Source organism: Phodopus roborovskii, unplaced genomic scaffold, assembly GCF_943737965.1.
Source record: "Phodopus roborovskii unplaced genomic scaffold, PHOROB, whole genome shotgun sequence".
Classification (NCBI taxonomy): Eukaryota; Metazoa; Chordata; class Mammalia; order Rodentia; family Cricetidae; genus Phodopus; species Phodopus roborovskii.
Window position 1 is genome coordinate 7,747,876 of NW_026126588.1, and position 8,997 is coordinate 7,756,872.

Sequence of the window (8,997 nt, forward strand, 5' to 3'; positions counted from 1 at the left end):
AACTAAACTAGCATTCATTAAAACTAGGGCCTATGCTCTTCAAGAAATACAATCAGGCCCCTAGGAGCATGTCCATACCTAATGTTGTTTTGCTTCAACGTACCACTCTAGAGTTCATATACCAACAAGCTGAACAGCAGCACATGCGTAGTCCCTTCTCATTGTAATATGTCAGGAAGTAAAGCCATGCCTTGATGCAGAGAAAGCCACGCAGGGAGCTGATGTCCAGAGTCAAATGCATTGTGAGTCCCCTGACCAAAGATATTAGTTACTTTGTAAATGAATTGAAGGTCCTAATTCTGCTTCAGTTTACAAATCTGATAATCCTAGGGCTTATAAGTAATCAGCTTTAATCCTCTTTTAAATGTTATTCAACAGGTACTCTCCCGTACATGGGAAGCAAATGAATTTTCGTATCACATCCTTTACTAATTCACTTTCCTTCCACAGGAATTTCTCAGAAATAATTTAAGACTAGATTCGGAGGATGATTCTACCCTCAAATAGCATATGTTGCATATGTTTGAAGCACCCTGCCTCTTCATCCAGCAAATCACTTCTGAATCATGGCTCAAAGGTAGAGTTTCTTGTTACTCCATGTGAAAATTAAACATGAAAAATATCTGATATGTGGTATCAGTATCTATGCTGGTCTCCGTGTAGTACGATGTTGGCTTAAGTGTAATTTTAAAATTTAAACCTTGTCTACCCTGATTAAAAAAAAAAATTCTTCTCTGCTTATCCAATCATAGTCAATGATTCAGGGAGCTGGAAAAATGTAATTAAAGTTTCACACTTGTTATAAAAGCCAGAGGAGATGGAGGACACTGGAAGAGCAAGATCCTCCGAATCAACTCAGCAAGGCTCATAAGAACTCACAGAGACTGCAGCAGCGAGCACCGGGCCTTCATGGGTCTGCAGCTGGTCCTCTGCATACATCCTATGACTATGAGTTTAGTCATTTTAGGAGACAGACTCCTTTGTTTAGGGGGGTGGGGGGAGGCTCTCTAATTTTAGTGCCTTCTCTTGTGTTCTTTTCCTTCTGTGGATTTGCCTTGTCCAACTTCGATGTGCTGGTCTTTGTTTTATCTTACGATATCTTACTTCATCATGTTTTGGTGTTACCTCTTAGAAGCCTGTTCTTTGCTCCTGAACGACAGGAAGGGGGTGTGGTTCCTGATAGAGGGGATGGTGGCAGCAAGCACTGGGAGGGATAGCGGGAAGGGAAACTTTAACCGGGATGTACCACATGAGAAAAGAACCTATTTTCAATAAAAGGGGATGTTTCACAGTCTTAATAGGAAATTCATAGAATCGTTACTGCCTCTTCAAGCAAACCAAAAATTAATCTTGAATCAAAGTCATAGGCTACTCCAAAATTTGTGGGATAATATGAGGAAAACTAAGCCTTAATACATCAGAGTTTAATGAAATTTTGTTTGTATATTGATATTTGAGCCCCTCCTGAGAGGTGCAATTCACAATAAAGTTGATATAAAAATGCATCTTTCAACAGGATGAAATATATGATGTGTATGATCTAAATCTCAATGCAAATATTGTTGGTTGAATCCATGATGTGGAGGTCTAAAATAAAACTTGAAGGTTTTTAAAAAGTAATTGTAGCTCTTGGGCTCGAAGTGTGGTTTCTAATTCTTCCTTTACTTCATGTAAGCATTAAATTATTGCATTTGCCCCTTACACCCATTACCTTTTTGGCTTTTTGAATATGTTATCTGGCCATTGGCAGATCAATATTACATTTAGAGTTAGAGGAGCTCATTAGCTATCACTGAATTTAAACCCAAGAGCTGTTCTTTTAATCACCATACTTTACAGGCATAAATATACCTGAGATATTAATGCAATATGGGAGATTAGCATTGGGTTCCCTGAGTTTAATTCTGAGTGGTATAGTTTGGGAGTTTCTCACTTTGAGGAGGTGACTTGGCAGTTAAGAGTGCATACTGTTCTTTTCGAAGCCCCAAGTTCAATTCCTGTCAGTTGGTCCCCCATTCTGTAATTGCGGCTCTAGAGTGCCTGGTACCTTCATGTGGCTTCCCACACATGTGCACGTACACACCGAGACACATAGCTTAAAATGGAATGAATCCTTTTTAGAAACCAAACAGGAATTTCTCTCTCTCTCTCTCTCTCTCTCTCTCTCTCTCTCTCTCTCTCTCTCTCTCTCTCTCTTTCTCTCTCTCTCTCTCTCTTTCTGTAGGCCTTAGTAGAAAGAAGAAACTATCATCCACTGTAGAGAAAAAAAAAAGCTAGCTTCTAGACTTCCCTTCATGGCACATTACCTAGGAGAACAATTTAAGCATAAAAAAAGTCAGAATATTTCATGTCAGGAGTTTCCAGAATAAAAGCAGAGGTGTTAGGGGACCTGAACCAGGCCCTGCAGGCTCGGGGTAGTGGCCAGGATTGATGGGCAGAGGCAGATTTGTGCTCAGCAGACATTACTGAAGAATGATTCTATGTCTGACATGGGCTCTGTGCTCTCCAGCCTCTTTAGCAGATTAGTCATCCAAGACAGTGTCTCATTTTGTGACTATTCAATAAGCCACTCCAAATCTTTCACCAACTCTGCTCTCTGTATAAGGAGTCAAAATCAGCCTGGATTACGTGTAACAGAAATTTTGACTAAGCACATCATGGTGAATAATGAAAAATCAGGGATTTGCAAGATATCTGTGTGTCATACACTAGATAGGTAGGAGATGTGGCCATCTTTGATGCAATCACATGTATTGCATCCTAGTCAGAATTACTCTGACCTAATATTGATAATTGGTTACCTAAAAGTTAAATATTTACCAAAATTTCTATCAGATTGCCTGATAACTATCTGAAAACCCTAACTTCTCATTCTCTTCACTAGTAAGTTTATATTTTATATAAAATTAACAGATTTAAAATGTATTTTCTAGAATTTGAATTAATACAAATCATTTACATATAATTTCTTTATCATTTCCACCTCAGGTATACGTTATATACCTTGTTAGTGATAGAATAAAAGCTACAAATATCTAAGTTTTATCATGTTTCCCATGGGCAAAACGACCCATTTTGCACCTTTTTGTGCTTTGCTTTCTCAGAAGGTTTACCTATGAATTCCATTATTTGGACTCCCTGTCCATTTTCACCTTGACACACCAATGGAAGGAAATGCTGACACAATTTCTTTGATGGTCTAGCCTTGACCACTGCTCCTAATGAGGATGTGTAGTCATGCAGGGTATAAAAGAGCAACAAGATGGCAACAGCCTTGCATGCTGATAACGCTACAGTTATTCTTTTCATCGTCTTTGTCAAAGCCCATTATTTTCCACTGTAAGAATGAGAAAGGAAATTACCCAAAAGCACATGATTGCCTTTGAAGGAAAAAGCATAGAATTTCCCACACCAATTCCACTCATATTCACTTGGAAAGAAACCACATGACCACAGCTAGCTGCCAGTGAGACTGGGAATGAGAGCTCCAGCTGAATAGCTATACGCAGCATCGATATATAACTGTGGAATAAGGGATGATGCATGTGAAGAAGGAACATCATAAAAGAAGTATCCTGAGGATGTTTAAAAGACAATACATAAACAGTGAATTGTCCTACGTGACAATAATATTGGTTTCCTGCCTCTCCATGTCTGGTTTTTCTCATAATGTTAGAGACTCCCTGACATAGAAAGTTATTACACACAGTTCTCCCTACATGACAGAAAACTCCTATATTACTTCCTGAGTCCATTGAGTGCCATTCAATCACAGAGAGCCATCTGTTCCTCTTGACCTTCACAATTGCTCACTGCCATTTGCCAGGATCAAGACCAATGTGTCTGTCTATGATTTTTGTTTTGTTTTGTTTTTCATGCTGTCATTGTGTTTAGAACTCCTAGAAACAGAACTTCACATTGAAATTGAGACACATTCCACTAACCTGGCCCTACCCTGCCATTGATGTTCTGGCTCAAATTTAAGCTTACAAAAACTAGTGGTCAACTGTAGAGTTGATACATACCCCTTTCCATATGTTCCCTAAACCCACTTTCTCCTGGTATTCTGCTTTTATAATAAATGGATATATTTGTTACAATGCATGGCTTGTTAATAACTGAGGCTCTTCTGTATTAGATAGTACTGTAGGTTTTGATAAACATCGTGAATCTTTAATTTATAATACAGAATTACTTCTTCATCCTAAGGATGACTTGTCCTCTTCTTATTCATCATACCTCCTTCTCACAGAATAATAACCATAAACCTCGAACATTTTTTATATCCCTGAAAACCTTACACCAAACCAATACAGTTTTGGATTTTTTTTGAAATGTCACATCGTTAGAATGCTATAGTATATAGCCTTTCAATATTTGTTTCTTTAACTTAGCAATATTCATTTTCATAGATAAACATTTTAAATTTCTGTTTATTTGGTGTTGTGTTTCTCTTTCTTTGAAACAGGGTCTCATGTATCCTAGACTATCTTCAAACATACTTTCTAGATGAAAACAGCCTTGAGCTTCCAACCTTCCTGTCTCTATCTCCTGAGTGCTTAAATAACAGGTGTACACCACCATATCAGGGCACTAATAATTGAACTCGGGGAATCATGCCTGCTATGAAATTACTCCATCCACTGAGCTATATCCTTAGCTCCTATTGTTTATTGATTGCTAAATACAAATAATATGCAATCATGCTGCCCAGTATGGTAAATAAACATATATTTAATCATTATTGTGTTTTACTGATTCTTTTGTTTGTGTGTGTGAGAATGGGTTCATGGTGGGGGGGTTGTTCAGGAGTGCTCATATGTGTGTATCCAAGCCATGGTGTTCAGGTGGAGATCATGTGGAACCTTTGTGAAGTTAGCTATTCCCTCTACCCTGTGGATTCCAGTGATCAATCAGTTTATCAAGCTTGGCAAGGCATTTTATGGCCCCTGATAATGTTTTTGTACTTTTTTTTGAACACTTGAATATTCTCTTCTGATAAAAATGTATTCAAGTCCTTTGCCATTTTAAATTGGGTTATTTATTGTCTTGCTATTGTGTTCTGTGAGGGTTTTGTGGGTTTGTTTTAGAATTGCTATCAGGTGAGTGTACAAAGAAATTCTTGAGTGTTTTCATGTGTTGGTGTATTGTTTTCAAAGGATGGTCTGTTTTGTGAATGTGAGCTTCATGTGGCTGGACTCATACCTGCCACCCCAGCACTTGAAGATTGCAGGCAGACAGGGCTGAAATGAATAAATAATATATGCACACTGAAATATGATTAAATTTAATTCGGCCAGGCCTGGTGTTGTATGTCTATAGTCTAGCTACTCACATGACCACATGGCAAGACCATCACAAGTTGACGGCCCTAATGGATGGGTAACTTGTTAAGACTCTGTGTCAAAATAAAAAGTCATAGCAGGGCTAGGGCATATTGCTTGATGGCAGAGAACCTGAGTAGCATATGCAAGTCTCAGCCTTACAGAAAATAAAAGTATTTGATTTTGTAGCAGGGCTGTAAGTATTTGAACATTCGGGCTCATGCCAAAACATTTTAAATATTTTGCCTTTTGCTTTCTTGTCATATATGTGTGTTTGTACCCAGATTCTTCAGGTGAGGGAAAACATGTCATATTCTGTCTTTATTGCTACTCCAATTATCCACTATTTTTTTATTATACCCTCTTTTACACCTCTTTCTTCCTCATCATACTCCCCTTTCCACTAGTGTGTGTGTGTGTGTGTGTGTGTGTGTGTGTGTGTGTGTAGATTCCACATGTAAGAGTGAACATGTGATATTTTACTTCCTGAGTTTGACTTAATTCCCTATGTTTGTAGAAATCACTTAAGCTCTATAAAACTCCAATTTCTCACATTTGTTTTTATCAGTAGTTACTTGCTTAGTTGTACATTTAGCAAATATATCTCAGCAGGCATTTCAAAAGTATGTTTTTTCTGCTTAGCGAGGAACCAATTTGAGAAGCCTCTTTAAGAATTATTTTGCTGGGGACTGGAAGCAAACAGTATGAATGCAAAGATGATGAATAGGAATTGACATCAAATATCAAGGTGCTCAATAAGGCATGCATTGTTCTGTCATGAGTTCTTGTCCTTGTTTCCCTCAGAGATGGCATCACAGCTATAAACTGAAATAAACCAATTCCTGCCCAAGTTGCTTTCGTTCATGGTCTTTATCACAGCAACAAAATCCCTAATTAAGACAGAACTAAACCTGCCAAGTGGTGATTGTGCATGCCTTTAATCCCAGCACTTGGGAGGCAGAGGCAGGCAGATCTCTGTGAGTTTGAGGCCAGCCTGGTCTACTGAGCAAGTTCTAGGACAGGCTCCAAAGCTACAGAGAAACCCTGTTTTCAAAACCCAAAAACCAAACCCACAAAAACAAAAACAAAAGGCAACTAACCCTAAACCCAACATTATCACCTGTCCCTCATTTAGCTATTTTACAAAGTAAATCAACAAGAGTCAAAATATTCCTTCTTTCCCCATGGAACAATATCAAATGATGACCAGGCAACATTCAGTAAACTTGAGAGGAATTATCTCACATCCAAGGTACCTGCACAGAAGATAGTATGAGTCATAGATAATAAGCATCACCTTTCAGGATCCCTGACATATGGGCAGCATATGAAATCTGGCATGAGAAGGAAATGTTTCCCAACAGGCCTACTGTAATAAACTACTGTAATTGCCTCTGGTGGGGACTGAAGTTTCATACATTGTGTTTTGGATTGAATCTGGACTTTTCAGTGGGTACAGAAAAATTCTGGAATAATATCTTTCAAAATCTGAAATTTCAGGAAAGCAGACCAACTGATGCTTAATTATTTTAGGTAACAAGTCTGCTGCACCAGCCCTTTGCTTACAATCCATTGATTTCACGGGTGCCCACATAAATGCTAAACGGACATCTCAGACTAGCTCCAATCCCTTTACACACCCGTATTTCACTTGTGCAAAGGCAGTCTGTATAGTAGCCTTGCTTAAATATCTTGATTTTACCAAATGCTCTGTGATATCTACCTCTTCTGAAATTTCTTTCACATGTTTTTCTCGCCCTAGAGTGTACCCACCACTTTTCTAACATATAACCTTGCGATTCCAATATCTAATTTAATTATTACCCCTTCAAGAAAGTTTTCATTAGAGCATCTCAGGAAGAAAGCCCCATACCCTAATTTCAGACTAGTCAACAAGTCTTTGTTATTGCAATTTTATTACTGTGTTTTGGAAATCACAGGAAAAGTTAATTGGTATTTCCATAGCCAAGTGCCCCATGCTAGCTATCTTCCTAATACCTATTCTTCTTGTTAGAACAATAGAAATTAAATTTACCAAAGGAAGGTATATTTCCCATTCTCCCTTGAAGCTAGATATCTTCATTTCCATGTTTTGACCAATGGTATTTGAGCAGGACATGTTACACAATTTCCTAGTGGCAAATAAACATATATAATGGTACCATTTATTTGTCTTTTCCATGAGTGGATATACAAATGTGATGGGTTTTTATTGTCCATTTAAGATTAAGTGTATTTTGAATATTGAGGTATATGATTTTTTTTTTAAAAAAAAGTGTCTTTACACTAAAATAATTAGCCTGGCATATCATATATGCCAAATGAATAGATACTAATACTTGTTTGTCTGTGATGAATGAATGAATGAATGAATGAATGAATGAATGAATGAATGAAGCACAGCTAATCTATTCATGTCTCAAGAAAGGAAGTGGTACAGTGTGGTAGATACCACTCACTAGCTGCTGTATTAATGGCTAAAAAGTAATAAATGTTATGAAGGTACACATATTCCTGGGTGCACCTTCATCTGCACTAAAGATTGAGTAACAACTTGATGAAATCCTATGAAAGGGATCAGAGAGATGGGAATACAAAAAGTAAAATGAAGAAATAGACCACTCTGTACAACTTTAAACGTTCACCTGGAGAATGCTATCTGACCATATACCATGCATTCATTGTTTCTTTCAACTTTAAAGACCTTAGAGAAGTCGGGGGTTTCTCTACTTTACTCTTTTTAATGGTTACCACCAATATCAGTTGTGGAGCTATTGACAGCTGATGACTGGTGGAAGAGAGTAGACAGTTTTCTTTAAGGATGTGGCTCCTGGTGGGTCAATTATACTCCAGTGGGCATATGGGCAGCACAAAGTGGACATAACACATTCTGAAAAGGGGGGGTATGAAATTGAGAGGGGCTGGATGGTATATTTAGGAGGAGTCTTGTAGAGGAATAAGGGGTGAATATGATCTAAGTACATTATAAGCATATGTGAAATCCCCCCCAAAGAATTAATAAACTATTATAATGTAAAATGTGACCTGGAGAGATGACTTGGAAGGTAAGAACACATGCCACTGTTAAAGAAGACCAGAGTTTGATTACCTGAGCCGACATCATGTGGTTCACAACTCCCTGTCATTTCAGCTCCAGCAGGACCAGTGCATCAAACGCCTAAACAGGTGCCATCTATCATTGCACACATGCCTAAACAGCCACATTTATAATTAAATAAGTCATTTTCTTAATGCTACAAACCGGGCATGTTGGTGTGCATTTTTAATCTCAGCATTTGGGATGGGAAAGCAAGTGAGTTTCTGTGAGTTTGAGTCCAGCCTTCTCTACATTGTGAATTCCAGGTTAACCAAAGCTACACAGTGAGACTCTGCCTTTTATTTATTTTCTTGGACAATTATGTCTGTTTATTTATGCATATTGTAGGTGCTTCATTTTAAAGCATCCTTTTCAACAAACAGCAATCAGAAGAAAACAAAGATCGACAGCAGCTTGTGGAGTAAGAACAAGTAAGCAATAGGAAAATGAAATTTCCTACAGGAATTTCAGAACCACAGTTTTATGGAAGGGCATGGGGGAAAATAGCTGGTTACATTTGTTTCCTTGAATTATTTTTCATATAATATATTCTGATGCCACTTTTCCCCTCTCCCA